This window comes from Mytilus californianus, unplaced genomic scaffold, assembly GCF_021869535.1.
Source record: "Mytilus californianus isolate M0D057914Y unplaced genomic scaffold, xbMytCali1.0.p SCAF_3, whole genome shotgun sequence".
Taxonomy (NCBI): domain Eukaryota; kingdom Metazoa; phylum Mollusca; class Bivalvia; order Mytilida; family Mytilidae; genus Mytilus; species Mytilus californianus.
In genome coordinates, this window is record NW_026262679.1 from 47419093 (window position 1) to 47444631 (window position 25539).

At 30.8% G+C, this 25539-nt stretch overlaps 1 long non-coding RNA gene across 2 annotated transcripts in view; it reads right to left on the reverse strand.

Annotated features, from left to right (window-relative positions):
• Positions 1-1538: 1538 nt before the first annotated feature.
• LOC127734735 (uncharacterized) overlaps positions 1539-25539 on the reverse strand; it is a 33265-nt gene continuing 9264 nt past the window's right edge. For both annotated transcript variants that reach the window (XR_007997730.1, XR_007997729.1), the window contains exons 2-4: positions 4375-4444; positions 3990-4053; positions 1539-3361 (exon numbers count right to left, since the gene is read on the reverse strand). This is a non-coding gene — a long non-coding RNA (uncharacterized LOC127734735). The remainder of the gene's footprint in view (positions 3362-3989; positions 4054-4374; positions 4445-25539) is intronic.

Here is a 25539-nt window from a genome sequence, read left to right on the forward strand (position 1 = left end):
TAAGTTCAAAGGGGCGCAACTCCTAGAAAAATAATTGAATCGTAATTTCCTGTCGATATACACATCTACATAGTATGTCCTTATTATCTAAAAAGGTTTCATGAAATTCTGTTGTGTGGTTTCAGAGGACTGTTGCGATGACAAACTATTGCAGTAGTACATTAAAGCAAATAAGTTCAAAGGGGCGCAACTCCTAGAAAAAAATTGAATCGTAATTTCCTGTCGATATACACATCTACATAGTATGTCCTTATTATCTAAAAAGTTTCATGAAATTCTGTTGTGTGGTTTCAGAGGAGTTGCGATGACAAATTGTTGCAGTAGTACATTAAAGCAAATAAGTTCAAAGGGGCGCAACTCCTAGAAAAAAAATTGAATCCTAATTTCCTGTCGATATGCACATCTACGTAGTATGTCCTTATTATCTGAAAAGGTTTCATGAAATTCTGTTGTGAGGTTTGAGAGGAGTTGCGATGACAATAAACAGGACTGACGGACAGATGGACGGACAGACGGACAGACGGGTCAAAAACATATACCCTTCACAAAAAATTTGTGTGGGGTATAATAAATTTCAATAACGAGTCTATTCATATAATATTACTATAACTTCTATCCCTTAAATATTTAGGCTTAAACAAAACTAACAATATATTCATGTTGCTGATAACCCAGACAGCTCGTCTGGACACCAGATTTTAATGATTTTTAAAACAATATCCATGTATACAAATTGTAAGCATATATACATAAAAGATAATCATAAAAATCACAATTGATGAAATGCTTCTATGCTGTATTTTAAGTTAATTACCAAATAATGACAAAATCTCTATCATCAACAATCTTCCTGCCAGGAACAACCATGACAACCGACTAAAACGAGTGAACTTAGTCAAACTTCTGTAAAAACTGAATTTGTAGTGGGAAAATGTTGGAAACCTGAGTCCAAAACCTAATGCTCTGAAGACTGTCTCAGGAAGTATACTTTAGACAGTATAAAAAAATTTGTAAGGGTTCCGCGGAACCCAGTGTCTCGCCTACTTTTTCTGTTAATCGCAGGCTCAACAAAAATGAGGAAGTAAATCAATAAAAATATTCCTCTTGATACTATCTTTTGATTGTAAGAAGCTTCTGTCCAAGTTTGGTAAAATTCCAGGATAGTTTATGAATCTAATAAATGTTTAAAAACTTTAACTGCAGACTGAATGTAATGTTAACTGGAAGAAAACAAAATTTCCTTCTAGATACTAGCATTTGATCATAAACAAGCTTCTGTCCAAGTTTGGTACAAATCCAAAATAGTATAAGAAAGTTATTAAAATTTTAAAAACTTTAACCACAGAGTGAATGTGTTGGTTTCCTGGCAGAAAATCTAAGTCCATTTAAAAGTAAAATAAGGAAAAAATGGATTTATTTTTTTACAAAATTTCCTTCTAGATACTATCTTATGATCATAAACAAGTTTCTGTCCAAGTTTGGTACAAACCCAGGATAGTTTAAGAAAGTTATTAAAATTTTAAATACTTTAACCACAGAGTGAATGTAATATTTACCGGCAGAAAAACTACCGGTAAGTCCATTTATAAGTAAAATACGGAAAAAATGGAATTTTATTTTTACAAAATTTACTTCTGGATACTACCTTATGATCATAAACAAGCTTCTGTCCAAGTTTGGTAGAAATCCAGGATAGTTTAAGAAAGTTATTAAAATTTCAAAAACTTTAACCACAGAGAGAATATTTGTGGACGCCGCCGCCGACGCCGATGGAATGTAGCATCGCTATGTCTCGCTTTTTCGACTAAAGTCGAAGGCTCGACAAAAATGTATAATTATTCCGAACAAAACAATTGATAAAAATATAATAAATTATATCAAACTCAGCTAAAAAATAAAAGAAGAATGTGTCTGAGGACACGATGCCCTTGCTCAAGCTTTGCAATTTTAAAAATTTTAAAAAGGAGCATAACTCTAGAAAAGTAAGTGACTCACTGCCCAAATTTGCAACTTTCCAGCTGATAAAGGGGCATTACTCTTAAAAGTTCGTGCAGAAACAAAAATGGGACAAAAGGAACAACAAAAGGACAGAAGGACGTCAAGGGTAACACTTAATGCCTCCTTTCCCTATGGCAGGGGCATAAAAAAAATGAAAACATTCGGAGAAGATATATATTTAACAATGTTGAAAGCCAAAATATACATTTCATTTTTTCTTTAATTTTAAGATTCTCCATTCTTAACTTCTGGAAGTGTTTTGACTAGACATGGACCATTATTAATATATCTAAAAGAGTAGGTCTTCAAATAAAAGTGGTCAATTTCAATTAATTTTCAAAGTACCAATTAAATCTAGCCACAGGGGAAAAAAATAATGAATACAATCTGAACTATGAACTCAAAACAAAACTATACATACCAATAAACTGTTAACACAGAGATATGTCTCGCCTATTTATTATTTTGATAATGCAAATGTTGAAATTGAAATAATACTTTTACATGTAAGTTATGCAAATATTCAAAGTCAATGAACCATGACTAAAGGTACAGGGCTAAACAATCTCCATGGAAATGAGGTAAGCCAATGCTAATACAACTGCATACCAAATACCATTGACTTTTCATGTCATTCCCTTTAAAGAAACCTAAACATAAACACTAACTTGTAAACTAAGCAAAAGTTTCAAAGTCAATAGACCATGACTAAAGGGGCGGGGCCAAATAATCTTCATGGAAATGAAATATGCCAATGCTTATACAACTGCATACCAAATATCATTGACCTACCACTAGTGGTTCCCCATGAACTGACCTAATCACAAACTAATACATGAAAACTAAGCAAAGTTTCAAAGTCAATAAACCATGACTGAGGGGGTAAGGCCAAATAATCTCCATGGTAATGAGATGTGCCAATGCTAATTCAACTGCATACCAAATATCATTGACCTACCACTAGTGGTTCACCATAAACTAGACCTAATCACAAACTAATACATTGTTGATGCCGCCGCCGACGCCAGAAACAGCATACCTATGTCTCGCTTTTCGAATCTGTCAAGGTGAGACAAAAACCAGTTCAGTATCAATATGCATGACAAAAAAATTGTCAAGAATGGACATGAGTAGAGCTACCTGAATATATCCTTTGGTTTTAATGGTAAAAAGACAGATTTTAAAATTCAAAATAAGTTATCTATGACTTACAATCTTGTTGAAAATGGAGAATCTTTACACTATTTTTTTTTTTGGTAAAAAATTATAAACATTTTCTCAAACATACACAAAAATTGTCTGAATTACATTCTTTACTGGTACAGTCACCCAATCATTTTCATGCAGCCACAGTTAAAGTTACCTGAAAAAGAAATATTCATTCTTAAACATATCTGTCAAAACTATGTGAAAAATAATTGAAACAATATTTAATGCAAAAGAATAATTAACTGGACATTACAATTATGATGCATATAACATTTCTTTACCTAGCTTTAAAGTGACTAGTGGACATAACTTTTAGACTACCAGTCTTTGTTGGCAAAAAAAGATGAAAAACAAGTCGTTGTTTGTTGTCTATCATATTTTTGTTTTGTTTATTGTTTTATCCTATATCAAGTCATTGGTTTTCTCATATGAATTATTTCACATTTTGCCATGTTGGGGCCTTATATAGCTTACAATACAGAATAGGTTTTGCTCATTGTTGAAGACCATAGAATGGCAATCTATAGTTGCTAACATCCTTGTCATGTGGTTTCTGGTTGATTAATGTCTCATTGGCAATCATACTACATTTCTTAATTTCTATATAGTGGGATTAATTTAGATAAAAAAAAACAGAGAGAAGATATCCAAAATTCAAAACTTTGACTTCCCTTATTTGTATCTTGATACCCCTTCCAAATTATACATACACTTATAACATGAAAAATTCTAGTGACATGCTCTAAGTTGAATAGTTCATAAATCTATGTACTGATTCTTACCATAAAAGTCAGCTCCAATTGCCATTCCCAACCTCAATCCTTACGGACAAACTGTGATGTTAACCTGAAATATAAAATGCCTCATCATCAAAAATTGTTTAAACTGATCATTGTTGGTATACTTATATATATTTAATATAAATACTGGTAGTCTATAAATGTGTAATAGATGTTGAGAACATGTGGATTAGACAGCTATCCAGCAACCCAGCAAACTTTTATGTAATTGCATCAGATCCTAAAATTAACTTATATACTGGTTCTGATAAATGAGAGAGTAGACCTGACCAACTCCTAAAAGCCTAGAGAGAATTTTCCAAAGAAATTTTATAATACATGTTGTTTTTTTTTCTCTTCAAAACTGGAATAACATTCTGGTACTTACCTTCCTTTTAGAAGTATTAGACCCCAAAGTCTTATTCCCAACACCATGAAAAACATGTCACAGAAAGAACCTAAAAAGGAATTAAAATGAATACATTATTATATATTTTATAAATCCATTTCTGTCAACATAAACCTTTACTAAATATTGTTTTGATTTCTTACTACATGTTCACAATAGTATAACATCAACACCTAAGTTTGTAAAATTAATATAAATATGGAAAAAAAAGGAAGTCAAAGAATAATGATTTGAATTTCAACTGCATTAAAATTTGCATATTTTACAGAGTTATCTCCCATTGAATCAACAAATCTTGTTGTTTATTGAATTTGTCTCCCCTTGGAAGTTCTATTCCAACCTCAGGATTTACTATTGCTATTTTAATAGAAAATCTTGTTAATTTACTTATCTATCTTTAAATATTAAACTGGTAAAATAATTCTCAGTCGAGTAGCTAGATGTTTTCACAACTTTTAGTTTTCAGTTTTCTGACTTGGAAAATATGTTATCACCCTTCACATGGCTACTGTGAGAAAAACATTTATAATATGTCTAATACAGTTATTTTTACTCGTGAGGTCATTCCGGTGTATTGCTATTGCCTAAATTTCCATTATGTAAATTAGTTTTGGGTTTTTAACCGATCTATAAGCATGATAAATACGCCGACATCATCGAGTGCAAAATAACATTCCTTATCGCTTGCTATATATTCATTTCTTCAATGAATACTCATCAAATATTTTTTTTAGAACATAATTTAATAATTTTAAAATGTTTTATATGTATGTAAGTAAAAATTATTAATATCTATGCAGACTACAGAAAAATTGTATTAACGCATGCGGAAGAATATCTGAAGAACGATTGCAATCTCCTATAAAGGAGGTGAAGATTATATACAGATACATGCAGAGTTATTGGTCCTTGCTCTCTTGTTTTGCGGGAAAATATGAATGCCTACTCAAATCCAATCTATAAGAAATATCGAATTATTATAGAAGAGTGTCCACCATGCACTTGCACTGCACTATTAATAATTAGAATAGAATGATATACAAATGGATGAAAATTATATATACATGTAACTGTAATATACAAATATTAATATTAATATAAACCAGAGTATATTGATTTGTATCACTACAATACACATATATATATATATATATATATATATATATATAAGTGCCTATAAATAGCAGCACATGACATACAAATCTATGGGAGTGTGGATTAATCAGTACAGAGATTAATTCAATTACACAAATGAAATTATAGATTGCCTAACAATGTAATTTTAACACACTATTAAGTATGTAAATATAAGAATGTTTAAAATATTTACAAAATGATGAAAATAAACGCAATATTTCGCTAGACTAACTAGCTTTATCAAGCGTGCATCTATCCAGGTGAAATCGGATGTAGAATCTAGCTCTAGAGGATGTAGCTCTTCATTAGGTCCTTATGATATATTATAAAGACCTAAGAGCTACGGTTCGTCAGCTACCTTACCATCAATTCTTTGAAAAAACCTATATAAAAAATAATAAATATAACAATATACCTGAAAATATACCAAATGAAATAAATCAACCAAACTTACTATTAGGTGCCGAACCAAAGCTCTAAATTAGGTCCTAATGATATATCATAAAGACCTTAGAGCTATGGTTCCGCAGCTACCTTACCATCAATTCTTTGAAGAAACCTATATAAAAAATAAATATATATACAACCATATACATGAAAATATATAATATGAAATAAATCAATCAATCTTACTATTAGGCGCAGAACCATAGCTCTTATTTAGGTCCTTATGATATATAATAAAGACCAAGAGCTATGGTTCCGCAGCTACCTCACCATCAGTTCTTTGAAGAAACCTATTTAAAAAAAAAAAAAAATATACAACCATATACATGAAAATATATAAAATGACATAAATCAACCGATCTTACTATTAGGTGCGGAACCGTAGCTCTTAATTAGGTCCTTATGATATATTATCAAGACCTAAGAGCTATGGTTCAGCAGCTACCTTACCATCAATTTTTTGAAGAAACCTATATAAAAAATAAATATATATACAACAATATACATGAAAATATATAAAATGAAATAAATCAACCAATCTTACTATTATATGCGGAACCGTAGCTCTTAATTAGGTCCTTATGATATATTATAAAGACCTAAGAGCTACGGTTCCGCAGCTACATTACCATCAGTTCTTTGAAGAAACCTATATAAAAAATAAATATATATACAACAATATACATGAAAATATAAATAATGCAATAAATCAACCAATCTTACTATTATATGCGGAACCGTAGCTCTTAATAAGGTCCTTATGATATATCATAAAGACCTAAGAGCTACGTTTCCGCAGCTATCTTACCATCAATTCTATGAAGAAACCTATATAAAAAATAAATATATATACAACAATATACAGGAAAATATATTAAATGAAATAAATCAACCAATCGTACTATTAGGTGCGGAACCATAGCTCTAAATTAGGTTCTTATGATATATCATAAAGACCTTAGAGCTATGGTTCCGCAGCTACCTTACCATCAATTCTTTGAAGGAACCTATATAAAAAATAAATATATATACAACAATATGCATGAAAATATATAAAATGAAATAAATCAAACAATCTAACTATTAGGTGCCGAATCATAGCTCTTAATTAGGTCCTTATGATATATTATAAGGACCTAAGAGGTACGGTTCCGCAGCTATCTTACCATCAATTCTTTGAAGAAACCTATATAGAAAATAAATATATATACAACAATATACATGAAAATATATAAAATGAAATAAATCAACCAATCTTACTATTAGGTGCCGAACCGTACTTCTTAATTAGGTCCTTATGATATATTATAAAGACCTAAGAGCTATGGTTCCGCAGCTACCTTACCATCAGTTCTTTGAAGAAACCTATATAAAAAATAAATATATATACAAGCATATACATGAAAATATATATAATGCAATAAATCAACCAATCTTACTATTATATGCGGAACCGTAGCTCTTAATAAGGTCCTTATGATATATCATAAAGACCTAAGAGCTACGTTTCCGCAGCTATCTTACCATCAATTCTATGAAGAAACCTATATAAAAAAAAAAAAAATATATACAACAATATACAGGAAAATATATTAAATGAAATAAATCAACCAATCGTACTATTAGGTGCGGAACCATAGCTCTAAATTAGGTTCTTATTATATATCATAAAGACCTTAGAGCTATGGTTCCGCAGCTACCTTACCATCAATTCTTTGAAGGAACCTATATCAAAAATAAATATATATACAACAATATGCATAAAAATATATAAAATGAAATAAATCAAACAATCTAACTATTAGGTGCCGAATCATAGCTCTTAATTAGGTCCTTATGATATATTATAAGGACCTAAGAGGTACGGTTCCGCAGCTATCTTACCATCAATTCTTTGAAGAAACCTATATAGAAAATAAATATATATACAACAATATACATCAAAATATATCAAATTAAATATATCAACCAATCTTACTATAAGGTGCCCAACTGTAGCTCTTCATTAGGTCCTTATGATATATTATAAAGACCTAAGAGCTACGGTTCGGCAGCTACCTTACCATCAATTCTTTGAAGAAACCTATATAAAAAATAAATATATATACAACAACATACATGAAAATATATCAAATTAAATATATCAACCAATCTTACTATTAGGTGCCGAGCTGTAGCTCTTAATTAGGTCTTTATGATATATCATTAAGACCTAAGAGCTAAGGTTCCGCAGCTACCTTACCAATAATTCTTTGAAGAAACCTATATAAAAAATAAATATATATACAAGCATATACATGAAAATATATAAAATGAAATAAATAAATCAATCTTACTTTTAGGTGCGGAACTGTAGCTCTTAATTAGGTCCTTATGATATATTATAAAGACCAAGAGCTATGGTTCCGCAGCTACCTTACCATCAATTCTTTGGAAAAACCTATATAAAAAATAAATATATATACAACAATATACAGGAAAATATATAAAATGAAATTAATCAACCAATCTTACTATTAGGTGCGGACCTGTAGCTCTTAATTAGGTCCTTATGATATATCATAAAGACCTAAGAGCTATGGTTCCGCAGCTACCTTACCATCAATTCTTTGAAGAAACCTATATAAAAAATAAATATATATACAACAAAATACATGAAAATATATAAAATGAAATATATCAATCAATCTTACTATTAGGTGCGGAACCGTAGCTCTTAATTAGGTCCTTATGATATATTATAAAGACCAAGAGCTATGGTTCCGCAGCTACCTTACCATCAATTATTTGAAGAAACCTATATAAAAATTAAATCTATATACAACAATACACATGAAAATATACAAAATGAAATAAATCAACCAATCTTACTATTAGGTGCGGAACCGTAGCTCTTAATTAGGTCCTTATGATATATCATAAAGACCTAAGAGCTACGTTTCCGCAGCTATCTTACCATCAATTCTTTGAAGAAACCTTTATAAAAAATAAATAATATACAACAATATACATGAAAATATATCAAATTAAATATATCAACCAATCTTACTATTAGGTGCCGAACCATAGCTCTCAATTAGGTTCTTATGATTTATTATAAAGACCTAAGAGCAACGGTTCCGCAGCTATCTTACCATCAATTCTTTGAAGAAACCTATATAGAAAATAAATATATATACAACAATAGACATGAAAATATATCAAATTAAATAAATCAACCAATCTTACTATAAGGTGCCAAACTGTAGCTCTTCATTAGGTCCTTATGATATATTATAAAGACCTAAGAGCTACGGTTCGACAGCTACCTTACCATCAATTCTTTGAAAAAACCTATATAAAAAATAAATATATATACAATATACATGAAAATATACAAAATAAAATAAATCAACCAAAATTACTATTAGGTGCCGAACCATAGCTCTTAATTAGGTCTTTATGATATATCAAATAGACCTAAGAGCTAAGGTTCCGCAGCTACCTTACCAATAATTCTTTGAAGAAACCTATATAAAAAATAAATATATATACAAGCATATACATGAAAATATATAAAATGGAAAAAATAAATCAATCTTACTTTTAGGTGCGGAACTGTAGCTCTTAATTAGTTCTTATGATATATTATAAAGACCAAGAGCTATGGTTCCGCAGCTACCTTACCATCAATTCTTTGGAAAAACCTATATAAAAAATAAATATATATACAACAATATACATGAAAATATATAAAATGAAATTAATCAACCAATCTTACTATTAGGTGCGGACCTGTAGCTCTTAATTAGGTCCTTATGATATATCATAAAGACCTAAGAGCTATGGTTCCGCAGCTACCTTACCATCAATTCTTTGAAGAAACCTATATAAAAAATAAATATATATACAAGCATATACATGAAAATATATAAAATGAAATAAATCAACCAATCTTACCATTAGGTGCCGAACCATAGATCTTAATTAGGTCCTTATGATATATTATAAAGACCTAAGAGCTATGGTTCCGCAGCTACCTTACCATCAATTCTTTGAAGAAACCTATATAAAAATTAAATATATATACAACAATACACATGAAAATATACAAAATGAAATAAATCAACCAATCTTACTATTAGGGGCGGAACCGTAGCTCTTAATTAGGTCCTTATGATATATCATAAAGACCTAAGAGCTACGTTTCCGCAGCTATCTTACCATCAATTCTTTGAAGAAACCTATATGAAAAATAAATAATATACAACAATACACATGAAAATATACAAAATGAAATAAATCAACCAATCTTACTATTAGGTGCCGAACCATAGCTCTCAATTAGGTTCTTATGATTTATTATAAAGACCTAAGAGCAACGGTTCCGCAGCTACCTTACCATCAATTCTTTGAAAAAACCTATATAAAAAATAAATATATATACAACAATATACATGAAAATATACAAAATGAAATAAATCAACCAAACTTACTATTAGGTGCCGAACCATAGCTCTAAATTAGGTCCTAATGATATATCATAAAGACCTAAGAGCTATGGTTCCGCAGCTACCTTACCATCAATTCTTTGAAGAAACCTATATAAAAAATAAATATATATACAACATTATACATGAAAATATATCAAATTAAATATATCAACCAATCTTACTATTAGGTGCCGAACCATAGCTCTTAATTAGGTCCTTATGATATATTAAAAAGACCCAAGAGCTACGGTTCCGCAGCTATCTTACCATCTATTCTTTGAAGAAACCTATATAAAAAATAAATATATATACAAGCATATACATGAAAATATATAGAATGGAAAAAATAAATCAATCTTACTTTTAGGTGCGGAACTGTAGCTCTTAATTAGTTCTTATGATATATTATAAAGACCAAGAGCTATGGTTCCGCAGCTACCTTACCATCAATTCTTTGAAGAAACCTATATAAAAAATAAATATATATACAAGCATATACATGAAAATATATAAAATGAAATAAATCAACCAATCTTACCATTAGGTGCCGAACCATAGATCTTAATTAGGTCCTTATGATATATTATAAAGACCTAAGAGCTATGGTTCCGCAGCTACCTTACCATCAATTCTTTGAAGAAACCTATATAAAAATTAAATATATATACAACAATACTCATGAAAATATACAAAATGAAATAAATCAACCAATCTTACTATTAGGGGCGGAACCGTAGCTCTTAATTAGGTCCTTATGATATATCATAAAGACCTAAGAGTCTGAGCTATCTTACCATCAATTCTTTGAAGAAACCTATATGAAAAATAAATAATATACAACAATATACATGAAAATATATCAAATTAAATATATCAACCAATCTTACTATTAGGTGCAGAACCATAGCTCTCAATTAGGTTCTTATGATTTATTATAAAGACCAAGAGCTATGGTTCCGCAGTTACCTTACCATCAATTCTTTGAAGAAACCTATTCAAAAAATAAATATATATACAACAATATACATGAAAATATACAAAATGAAATAAATGAACCAAACTTACTATTAGGTGCAGAACCATAGCTCTCAATTAGGTTCTTATGATTTATTATAAAGACCAAGAGCAACGGTTCCGCAGCTACCTTACCATCAATTCTTTGAAAAAACCTATATAAAAAATAAATATATATACAACAATATACATGAAAATATACAAAATGAAATAAATGAACCAAACTTACTATTAGGTGCCGAACCATAGCTCTAAATTAGGTCCTAATGATATATCATAAAGACCTAAGAGCTATGGTTCCGCAGCTACCTTACCATCAATTCTTTGAAGAAACCTATATAAAAAATAAATATATATACAACATTATACATGAAAATATATCAAATTAAATATATCAACCAATCTTACTATTAGGTGCCGAACCATAGATCTTAATTAGGTCCTTATGATATATTAAAAAGACCCAAGAGCTACGGTTCCGCAGCTATCTTACCATCAATTCTTTGAAGAAACCTATATAAAAAATAAATATATATACAAGCATATACATGAAAATATATAGAATGAAATATATCAATCAATCTTACTATTAGGTGCTGAACAATAGGTTTAAGTTAGCTCTAAGAGCTACGGTTCTGCAGCTACCTTACCATCAATTCTTTGAAGAAACCTATATAAAAAATAAATTTATATACAACCATATACATGAAAATATATAAAATGAAATAAATCAACCAATCTTACCATTAGGTGCCGAACCATAGATCTTAATTAGGTCCTTATGATATATTATAAAGACCTAAGAGGTACGGTTCCGCAGCTACCTTACCATCAATTCTTTGAAGAAACCTATATAAAAAATAAATATATATACAACCATATACATGAAAATATATAAAATGAAATAAATCAATCAATCTTACTATTAGGTGCGGAACCGTAGCTCTTAATTAGGTCCTTATGATATATCATAAAGACCTAAGAGCTATGGTTCCGCAGCTATCTTACCATCAATTTTTTGAAGAAACCTATATAAAAAATAAATATATATACAACTATTTACATGAAAATATATGAAATTAAATATATCAACCGATCTTACTATTAGGTGCCGAACTGTAGCTCTTAATTAGGTCGTTATGATATATCATAAAGACCTAAGAGCTACGGTTCGGCAGCTACCTTACCATCAATTCTTTGAAAGAAACCTATATAAAAAATAAATATATATACAACCATATACAAGAAAATATATAAAATGAAATAAATCAACCAATCTTACTATTAGGTGTGGACCGGTAGCTCTTAATTAGGTCCCTATGATATATTATAAAGACCTAAGAGGTACGGTTCCGCAGCTACCTTACCATCAATTCTTTGAAGAAACCTATATAAAAAATAAATATATATATACAAGCATATACATGAAAATATATAAAATGAAATAAATCAACCAATCTTACCATTAGGTGCCGAACCATAGATCTTAATTAGGTCCTTATGATATATTATAAAGACCTAAGAGCTATGGTTCCGCAGCTACCTTACCATCAATTCTTTGAAGAAACCTATATAAAAAATAAATATATATACAACAATATACATGAAAATATTTAAAATGAAATAAATCAACCAATCTTACTAATAGGTGCGGAACTGTAGCTTTTAATTAGGACCTTATGATATATTAAAAAGACCTAAGAGCAACGGTTCAGCAGCTATCTTACCATCAATTCTTTGAAGAAACCTATATAAAAAATAAATATATATACAACAATATACATGAAAATATATCAAATCAAATAAATCAACCAATCTTACTATTAGGTGCGGAACCGTAGCTCTAACTTAGGTCCTCATAAAGACCTATAGCTATGGTTCCGCAGCTACCTTACCAATAATTCTTTGAAGAAACCTATATAAAAAATAAATATATATACAACAATATACATGAAAATATATAAAATGAAATAAATCAACCAATCTTACTATTAGGTGCGGACCCATAGCTCTTAATTAGGTCCTTATGATATATCATAAAGACCTAAGAGCTATGGTTCCGCAGCTATCTTACCATCAATTCTTTGAAGAAACCTATATAAAAAATAAATATATATACAACAATATACATCAAAATATATCAAATTAAATATATCAACCAATCTTACTATAAGGTGCCGAACTGTAGCTCTTAATTAGGTCCTTATGATATATTATAAAGACCTAAGAGCTACGGTTCAGCAGCTACCTTACCATCAATTCTTTGAAGAAACCTATATAAAAAATAAATATATATACAACCATATACAAGAAAATATATAAAATGAAATAAATCAATCAATCTTACTATTAGGTGTGGACCCGTAGCTCTTAATTAGGTCCTTATGATATATTATAAAGACCTAAGAGGTACGGTTCCGCAGCTACCTTACCATCAATTCTTTGAAGAAACCTATATAAAAAATAAATATATATACAAGCATATACATGAAAATATATAAAATGAAATAAATCAATCAATCTTACTATTAGGTGCGGAACCGTAGCTCTTAATTAGGTCCTTATGATATATCATAAAGACCTAAGAGCTATGGTTCCACAGCTATCTTACCATCAATTTTTTGAAGAAACCTATATAAAAAATAAATATATATACAAGCATATACATGAAAATATATAAAATGAAATAAATCAACCAATCTTACTATTAGGTGCGGAACCGTAGCTCTAACTTAAGTCCTCAAAAAGACCTATAGCTATGGTTCCGCAGCTACCTTACCAATAATTCTTTGAAGAAACCTATATAAAAAATAAATATATATACAACTATTTACATGAAAATATATGAAATTAAATATATCAACCGATCTTACTATTAGGTGCCGAACTGTAGCTCTTAATTAGGTCGTTATGATATATCATAAAGACCTAAGAGCTACGGTTCGGCAGCTACCTTACCATCAATTCTTTGAAAGAAACCTATATAAAAAATAAATATATATACAACCATATACAAGAAAATATATAAAATGAAATAAATCAACCAATCTTACTATTAGGTGTGGACCGGTAGCTCTTAATTAGGTCCCTATGATATATTATAAAGACCTAAGAGGTACGGTTCCGCAGCTACCTTACCATCAATTCTTTGAAGAAACCTATATAAAAAATAAATATATATATACAAGCATATACATGAAAATATATAAAATGAAATAAATCAACCAATCTTACCATTAGGTGCCGAACCATAGATCTTAATTAGGTCCTTATGATATATTATAAAGACCTAAGAGCTATGGTTCCGCAGCTACCTTACCATCAATTCTTTGAAGAAACCTATATAAAAAATAAATATATATACAACAATATACATGAAAATATTTAAAATGAAATAAATCAACCAATCTTACTAATAGGTGCGGAACTGTAGCTTTTAATTAGGACCTTATGATATATTAAAAAGACCTAAGAGCAACGGTTCAGCAGCTATCTTACCATCAATTCTTTGAAGAAACCTATATAAAAAATAAATATATATACAACAATATACATGAAAATATATCAAATCAAATAAATCAACCAATCTTACTATTAGGTGCGGAACCGTAGCTCTAACTTAGGTCCTCATAAAGACCTATAGCTATGGTTCCGCAGCTACCTTACCAATAATTCTTTGAAGAAACCTATATAAAAAATAAATATATATACAACAATATACATGAAAATATATAAAATGAAATAAATCAACCAATCTTACTATTAGGTGCGGACCCATAGCTCTTAATTAGGTCCTTATGATATATCATAAAGACCTAAGAGCTATGGTTCCGCAGCTATCTTACCATCAATTCTTTGAAGAAACCTATATAAAAAATAAATATATATACAACAATATACATCAAAATATATCAAATTAAATATATCAACCAATCTTACTATAAGGTGCCGAACTGTAGCTCTTAATTAGGTCCTTATGATATATTATAAAGACCTAAGAGCTACGGTTCAGCAGCTACCTTACCATCAATTCTTTGAAGAAACCTATATAAAAAATAAATATATATACAACCATATACAAGAAAATATATAAAATGAAATAAATCAATCAATCTTACTATTAGGTGTGGACCCGTAGCTCTTAATTAGGTCCTTATGATATATTATAAAGACCTAAGAGGTACGGTTCCGCAGCTACCTTACCATCAATTTTTTGAAGAAACCTATATAAAAAATAAATATATATACAACTATATACATGAAAATATATCAAATTAAATATATCAATCGATCTTACTATTAGGTGCTGAACTGTAGCTCTTAATTAGGTCCTTATGATATATCATAAAGACCTAAGAGCTACGGTTCGGCAGCTACCTTACCATCAATTCTTTGAAGAAACCTATATAAAAAATAAATATATATACAACAATATACAAGAAAATATATAAAATGAAATAAATCAACCAATCTTACTATTAGGTGTGGACCCGTAGCTCTGAATTAGGTCCCTATGATATATTATAAAGACCTAAGAGGTACGGTTCCGCAGCTACCTTACCATCAATTTTTTGAAGAAACCTATATAAAAAATAAATATATATACAACAATATACATGAAAATATTTAAAATGAAATAAATCAACCAATCTTACTATTAGGTGCCGAACCATAGATCTTAATTAGGTCCTTATGATATATTATAAAGACCTAAGAGCTATGGTTCCGCAGCTACCTTACCATCAATTCTTTGAAGAAACCTATATAAAAAATAAATATATATACAACAATATACATGAAAATATTTAAAATGAAATAAATCAACCAATCTTACTATTAGGTGCGGAACTGTAGCTTTTAATTTGGACCTTATGATATATTAAAAAGACCTAAGAGCAACGGTTCAGCAGCTATCTTACCATCAATTCTTTGAAGAAACCTATATAAAAAATAAATATATATACAACAATATACATGAAAATATATCAAATCAAATAAATCAACCAATCTTACTATTAGGTGCGGAACCGTAGCTCTAACTTAAGTCCTCAAAAAGACCTATAGCTATGGTTCCGCAGCTACCTTACCAATAATTCTTTGAAGAAACCTATATAAAAAATAAATATATATACAACAATATACATGAAAATATATCAAATTAAATATATCAACCAATCTTACTATTAGGTGCTGAACTGTAACTCTTAATTAGGTCCTTATGATATATTATAAAGACCTAAGAGCTATGGTTCGGAAGCTACCTTACCATCAATTCTTTGAAGAAACCTATATAAAAAATAAATATATATACAACCATATACATGAAAATATATAAAATGAAATAAATCAACCAATCTTACTATTAGGTGTGGACCCATAGCTCTTAATTGGGTCCTTATGATATATTTTAAAGACCTAAGAGGTACGGTTCCTCAGCTACCTTACCATCAATTCTTTGAAGAAACCTATATAAAAAATAAATATATATACAAGCATATACATGAAAATATATAAAATGAAATAAATCAATCAATCTTACTATTAGGTGCGGAACCGTAGCTCTTAATTAGGTCCTTATGATATATTATAAAGACCAAGAGCTATGGTTCCCCAGCTACCTTACCATCAATTCTTTGAAGAAACCTATATAAAAAATAAATATATATACATGTACAACAATATACATGAAAATATATAAAATGAAATAAATCAACCAATCTTACTATTAGGTGCGGACCTGTAGCTCTTAATTAGGTCCTTATGATATATCATAAAGACCTAAGAGCTATGGTTCCGCAGCTACCTCACCATCAATTCTTTGAAGAAAAATATATAAAAAATAAATATATATACAATATACATGAAAATATATCAAATTAAATATATCAACCAATCTTACTATTAGGTGCTGAACTGTAGCTGTTAATTAGGTCCTTATGATATATTATAAAGACCTAAGAGCTACGGTTCCGCAGCTACCTTACCATCAATTCTTTGAAGAAACCTATATAAAAAATAAATATATATACAACCATAAACATGAAAATATATAAAATGAAATAAATCTACCAACCTTACTGTTAGCTCGGAACTGTAGCTCTTAGGTCTTTATGATAGTTATTGAACATAGATGGTCCTCAAGAAGTCAAAAAATATCATAAAGACCTAAGAGCTACGGTTCTGCAGCTACCTTACCATCAATTCTTTGAAGCAACCTATTTAAAAAATAAATACATATACAACATTACACATAAAAATATATAAAATGAAATAGATCAACCAACCATATTATTTATAGCTGCGGAACCATAGCTCTTAGGTCCTTATGATATTTATTGAACACAGATGATCCTCAAATAGTCAAAAAAATATCATAAGGACCTATTATACCATACTCTTTGGTAACTACAAAGATAGCTGTTTTACTGTACACATTGCTAAATGCTCTTCAAGGTCATTGAATACTGTTCTGCTCTGTTCAGTTGTTGGGTTCCTCTAAAATATCAGATACGTATAAAATATCTAAGGATGGAAACTTAAAACTTTATTTTATTTATAGTTCTTTATAAAATTAATGTTTATTCAATCTAACACATTCATATAAAAATAAGGAGATGTGGTATGATGAGACAACTATCCACCAAAGTTCAAATGAAGTAGATGTAAGTCATTATAGGCAACTGTACAGCCTTCTACAATGAGATAACCCTAAATCATATGGTCGGGTTTAAAAGGCCCTAAGACACTAAAAATATGAAATAATTCAATTGAGAAAACTAACAGTCTAATTTATAACAAAACAGTTTACATAAAAACAAATATGACAAAAATGAACCAAGGACAACCACTGAACTTTCAGGCTCCTGACTTGTGACAGGCACATAAAGAATGAAATGTGTCGGGGTTAAACATGTTTGTTTGTAAGTGTTCAACACTCCCCCTAACCTGGGACAGAGGTGTAACAGTACAACATAAGAACAATCTATAAAAATCAGTTGAAAAGGGCTTTAACCATCAGATGGATAAAAATAGAAATACATCTAACAATAAAATGCTCCGCTGGGCGCAGTTTGATACGACCGCAGAGGTCGAACCCTGAACAGTTGGGGCAAGTATGGACACAACATTCAAACTTGATAGAGCACTGAATTTGGATTGTGATTAAATATTTGACACAGCACAGGTTTCTGACACAGAATGAATGTGGTCTAAGAACTTAAAAAATTTTAATTTACCTATTCAAACCATATCATTATTATTTGCTTTCATATATAAATCAAATATAACCAATTTAAAATGGAAAATTTTAAAGAAAAAAAAATCCCCCCCCCAAAAATTTTTAGAACCCCCTTATTATTCATCAACCCCAAACTCAATCCCAGCCTTCCCTTTGTGGTATGGTACCTTGCAGTACAATTTCAGAGAGATCCATACACTTGAACACAAGTTATTGTCTGGAAACTAGAAAAATGCTTATTTTTGGCCCCTTTTTCCTAAACTTTTTGGGCAATTACCCCCAAACTCAATTCCAGCTTTGCCTTTGTGATATGGAACCTTGTAGTACAATTTCAGAAAAATCCATACACTTACACACAAGTTATGTGTCATGAAACTAGAAAAATGCTTGTTTTTTACCCGTTTTTGGCCCCTAATTCCTAATATTTTGAGGCAATTACCCCCAAAATCAATCCCAGCATTCCCTGTTTGATATGGAACCTTGTGGTACAATGTCAGAGAGATCCATACACTAACACACAAGTTATGAGGCAATTACCCCCAAAATCAATCCCAGCATTCCCTGTTTGATATGGAACCTTGTGGTACAATGTCAGAGAGATCCATACACTAACACACAAGTTATGTCTGGAAGTTACAAAAAAAATCCTTAACTGTTGGTACCATAACCCCCAAAATCAATCCCAACCTTCCTTTTGTGGTATTGAACCTTATGGTAAAATTTCATAGAGATCCATTCACTTAAACTAAAGTTAGAGTACGAAAACCAATGTGTCTTCAGAAGACGAAGACGACAACGTAATACATGTACCAATATACTACCGCAAAAAATTTTTGCAGTCGTATAAAAACACAAAGTAGACGTAAATGGGTAATTATACATCCCAAAAACAAAAAGACACAAAGTACAGATCTGAGAGTACTCGCAGTTACTGACAGCTAGTTCAAAGCCAATAACAACTAATAAAAAATTCGTAAGGGTTCCGCGGAACCCAGTGTCTCGCCTACTTTTTCTGTTAATCGCAGGCTCAACAAAAATGAGGAAGTAAATTAATAAAAATATTCCTCTTGATACTATCTTGATTGTAAGAAGCTTCTGTCCAAGTTTGGTAAAATTCCAGGATAGTTTATGAATCTAATAAATGTTTAAAAACTTTAACTGCAGACTGAATGTAATGTTAACTGGAAGAAAATTTAAAAGTAAAATACGGAAAAAATGGATTTATTTTTTTACAAAATTTCCTTTTAGATACTAGCTTTTGATCATAAACAAGCTTCTGTCCAAGTTTGGTACAAATCCAAAATAGTATAAGAAAGTTATTAAAATTTTAAAAACTTTCACCACAGAGTGAATGTGTTGTTTCCTGGCAGAAAATCTAAGTCCATTAAAAAGTAAAATAATGAAAAAATGGATTTATTTTTTTACAAAATTTACTTCTAGATACTATCTTATGATCATAAACAAGCTTCTGTCCAAGTTTGGTACAAACCCAGGATAGTTTAAGAAAGTTATTAAAATTTTAAAAACTTTAACCACAGAGTGAATGTAATATTTACCGGCAGAAAAACTAAGTCCATTTATAAGTAAAATACGGAAAAAATGGAATTTTATTTTTACAAAATTTACTTCTGGATACTATCTTATGATCATAAACAAGCTTCTGTCCAAGTTTGGTAGAAATCCAGGATAGTTTAAGAAAGTTATTAAAAATTTGAAAAACTTTAACCACAGAGTGAATATTTGTGGACGCCGCCGACGACGACGACGACGACGCCGACGACGCCGACGGAATGTAGGATCGCTATGTCTCATTTTTTCGACTAAAGTCGAAGGCTCGACAAAAACATATCATAGGGAACATGTGTACTAAGCTTCAAGTTGATTGGACTTCAATTTCATCAAAAACTACCTTGACCAAAAACTGTAACCTAAAAACTTTAACCTGAAGTGGACAGATGGACGAAAGAACAGACAGACGAAAGAAAAGACAGACGAACGAACAGACAGACTAACGAACGGACGAACGAACGGACGCACAGACCGAAAAACATAATGCCCATAAATGGGGCATAAAAATCATGTATCTAAGGCTTAAATATCAATCAGTACACATCCAACATCCATGGATTAAGGGTAAATACGTCATTACCAGTCAAGAGAAAAACATGACCTTGTGCAATGCCAAACTATAGGTATTGACAGATTGTAGAACTGTGAAAGTACATAGATATGTGTAATATTTGGTATGGTTTTAATTCATTGATGACAAAATCAATATTTAAACCAATAAAAACAATATTCAAAGATTAATTTACAGTGTTGAATAGGTAACCTTTTAGAATAAGTTTATTTAAAGGATTGATAAGTGTAACCCGGATTGTTTATGTTTTCTTTAGTACAAAAAATTCTCCTTTAATCAATGTCATATTTCAATCAATTTCTAATATATTTATCTCAACAAGAATAAAAACATATCCAACCAAATATTAATATTATCCTTTAAAACTTAAACCATAAAACATTTCTTTGCATGTAAATGAAATTTGAAAAAAATAGGCAGGACAGGAGTTTTGAGTAAAAAAAAGGCAGGATGAGACACTTGCAAAAAAAAAAGTCAGGATGACGATTTAGGTAAAAAAAAGTCAGGATAAACTTTAAAAAAAAAGGCAGGACTGAACAGAGTGAAAAATAAAAAAGCAGGACAGAGATTACAACTAAAAAAAAATGCAGGACAAAATTTTTCATCCTAGCCCCCCCATAAATATCAAATGGTAGCTCCCTTACCGGTATGGTATTTATAATAAAGCAACAGAATAAGGTCGGAAAACCAGGTACTGATTTGTCTTGGTCCCAAATGTCTCCTGCATTGCCAAACTGTCTATCAATCATGTCTATTAAATATGTCTCCTACGGTGCCGAGCTGGTGACGAACTGTCTTGAAAAGTTACCTTATCTACAAAGCACATCGCTGATTCGGATCAGTAAGACTGGTTTCCGAGAAAAGTATGCCTTTAACCTCTTAAAAAGTACCTGACAAAGAACCAGTTTTAAATTATCGATTGCAAGTAAACATGTCAAATTAATACTTGTTTTTATCTTCTTTTCTTGTTTTTTGTTTATAATTACTTTGTTCATCAAAGTTGGATTAAATTTATTTTCTGCAGAATAATTTTACTTGTCCCGTCTGACAGGCTTGATATAGCTTTTACTTGTCCGACCTTTTTTTCCTCTGGTACCGGACAATCGGACAAGCGTTATTGTCGAGGCCTGAACATTGAGTAATGAACCGTGTAAATGAGGTCAAGGTCAAATAAAACCTGCCAGACTGACATGTACATCGTGAAATATTTCCATTCACAAAACATAGTTGACCTACTGTATACAGTATTAGAAAAACAGACCAAAACACAAAACTTAACATTGAGCAATGAACCGTGAAAATGAGGTCAAGGTCAAATAAAACCTGCCAGACTGACATGAACATCGTAAAATATTTCCATACACCAAATACAGTTGACCTATTGCATACAGTATTAGAAAAACAGACCAAAACACAAAAACTAAACTATGACCACTGAACCATGAAAATGAGGTCAAGGTCAGACGACACCTGCCAGTTGGACATGTACACCTTACAATCATAACATACACCAAATATAGTAGACCTATTGCTTATAGTATCTCAGATATGGACTTGACCACGAAAACTTAACCTTGTTTACTGATCCATGAAATGAGGTCCAGGTCAAGGTCAAGTGAAAACTGTCTGACAGGCATGAGGACCTTGCAAGGTACGCACATACTAAATATAGTTATCCTATTACTCATAATAAGAGAGAAATTAACATTACAAAAAATCAACTTTTTTTTCAAGTAGTCACTGAACCATGAAAATGAGGTCAAGGACAATGGACATATGACAGACGGAAATTTCATATCATAAGGCATCTATATACAAAGTATGAAGCATCCAGGTCTTCTACCTTCTGAAATATAAAGCTTTTAAGAAGTAAGTTAACGCCACCGCCACCGGATCACTATCCCTATGTCGAGCTTTCTGCGACAAAAGTCGCAGGCTCGACAAAAACCAGGGTTTGTAAAAGTTGTTTTTTTATTTACTATTAACTATTATACCTGTATACACTGGGTCTACCATTGTTGAAAGTTTATATAATAGAGTTGTAATATAATGTCTGGCTATCCTAAATGCATCTGAATACAAAGTTAGACGACTGTAAGTTCATAGTACTCCAAGAACTGAAAAGAAACATTTAATATTAAAACAGGTCATGAAAATTTTTACATACCGGTATAGACTAGAACAATCTACTTGCTGATGAGAGAAGTCAAACTTGCCTCAATACATTCCGATTTTAATTAAGTCAAATGACCCTAGAAATATTAATAAATATAAGGTTTTCAGATCCAGGATTTTGAAAAGGGGGGCCCATAAATGTAGCTCCATAAGGGGAAAAATTCAGACCAAATTACCTTGATTTATAAAAATATTATCAGTTGGGAACAACCCTCCAAATGAGGGATATCCCTTAAATGAGGGACTGTCCCCCAGACAAGGGGTCATTTTGCTGTTGTAGAAAAGAAAAAGAAAATCTTAGCTTTTTTAACTTAAAAGTGGAAAAATTCATTATTTTTGAAACAACTTTTAAGAGTAAAATGCTCCGCTGGGCGCAGCTTGATACGACCACAGAGGTCGAACCCTGAACAGTTGGGGCAAGTGTGGACACAACATTCAAGCTTGATACAGCTCTGAATTTGGATTGTAATTAAATATTTGACACAGCATAGGTTTCTGACACAGAATGAATGTGGTCTAAGAACTTCAAAATTTTTAATTTACCTATTATGGTCCAATATCCAAAATCTAAATACATGGTTAGATTCAGCATATCAAAGAATCCAAAGAATTCAATTTTTGATGAAATCAAACAAAGTTTAATTTTGGACCCTTTTGACCTCAATGTGGACCAATTTGATAACCGTGCCCAAAAATCAAAATACATGGTTAGATTCAGCATATCAAAGAACCCCATATATTCAATTTTTGTTGAAATCAAACAAAGTTAAATTCAGGAACCTAACTTGAACCAACTTGAAAACTGGGCCCATAATAAAAAATCTAAACACATGTTTAGATTCAGCATATCAAAGAACCCCAAGAATTCAATTTTTGTTAAAATCAAACTAAGTTTAATTTTTGACCCTTTTGACCTCAATATGAACCAATTTGATAGCGGGGCCCACAAATAAATAAATGTGGATAGTGTCCACATGTGGACACAGATGATGCCCCCACTTGCATATCATATAGTTATAAAGGGACATAACTGAAGAACAGTAAAAGTGACGCTACCCAAATTTGAACTTGATCTGAGTTTTGTGTGTAAGTCTCATAACATTTGTTTGAGGCTAACTTAAGTAGAGAACAGAAACTAAAAATTCTGCACTTTTTCTATTTATAAAGGGGCATAACTCAATAATGGTTAAAGTGACACTACCCAAATTCAACTTGATCTGTGTTTTATCAGTGAAAGTCAAAATTAAACATTGCATTGTATAAAGCATTGATTGTAGTTGATTCAACTATAATCATGGACAAAGGACGATAACTCCAATTTTAAAAATAACTTGATATTTAGAAGAAAATAAAAATTTTGCAATTTTTTCCATTTATAAAGGGGCATAATTCTAGAACGGTTAAAGTGACGCCACCAAAATTCAAACTTGATCTGTGTTTTGTGGTAATAAGCATTGTGTATAAGTTTCATAACATTTGGTTGAGGCAAACTTAAGTTAGAGAACAGAAACTAAAAATTTAGCAATTTTTCCAATTATAAAGGGGCATAACTCTAGGACGGTTGAAGTGACACCACCAAAATTCAAACTTGATTTGTGTTTTGTGATAATAAGCATTGTATATAAGTTTCATAACATTTGGTTGAGGCAAACTTAAGTTAGAGAACGGAAACTAAAAATTTTGCAATTTTTCCATTTATAAAGGGGCATAACTCTAGAACGGTTAAAGTGACGCCACCAAAATTCAAACTTGATCTGTGTTTTGTGGTAATAAGCATTGTGTATAAGTTTCATAACATTTTGTTGAGGCAAACTCAAGTTAGAGAACGGAACCAATTTTGGGACGTACGGACGGACGTTCGTACGTACGTACGTACAGATGAACAAGGGTAAAACTTAATGCCCCCATCGCTACGGCGGGGGCATAAAAATCTAAATACATGGTTAGATTCAGCATATCAATGAACCCCATATATTCAATTTTTGTTGAAATCAAACAAAGTTTAATTTTGGACCCTAATTTGGACCAACTAGAAAACTGAAAATGAGGTCAAGGTCAAATAAAACCTGCCAGACTGACATGAAGATCGTAAAATATTTCCATACACCAAATACAGTTGACCTATTGCATACAGTATTAGAAAAACAGACCAAAACACAAAAACTAAACTATGACCACTGAACCATGAAAATAAGGTCAAGGTCAGATGACACCTGCCAGTTGGACATGTACACCTTACAATCATAACATACACCAAATATAGTAGACCTATTGCTTATAGTATCTCAGATATGGACTTGACCACGAAAACTTAACCTTGTTTACTGATCCATGAAATGAGGTCCAGGTCAAGGTCAAGTGAAAACTGTCTGACAGGCATGAGAACCTTGCAAGGTACGCACATACTAAATATAGTTATCCTATTACTCATAATAAGAGAGAAATTAACATTACAAAAAATCAACTTTTTTTTCAAGTAGTCACTGAACCATGAAAATGAGGTCAAGGACAAAGGACATATG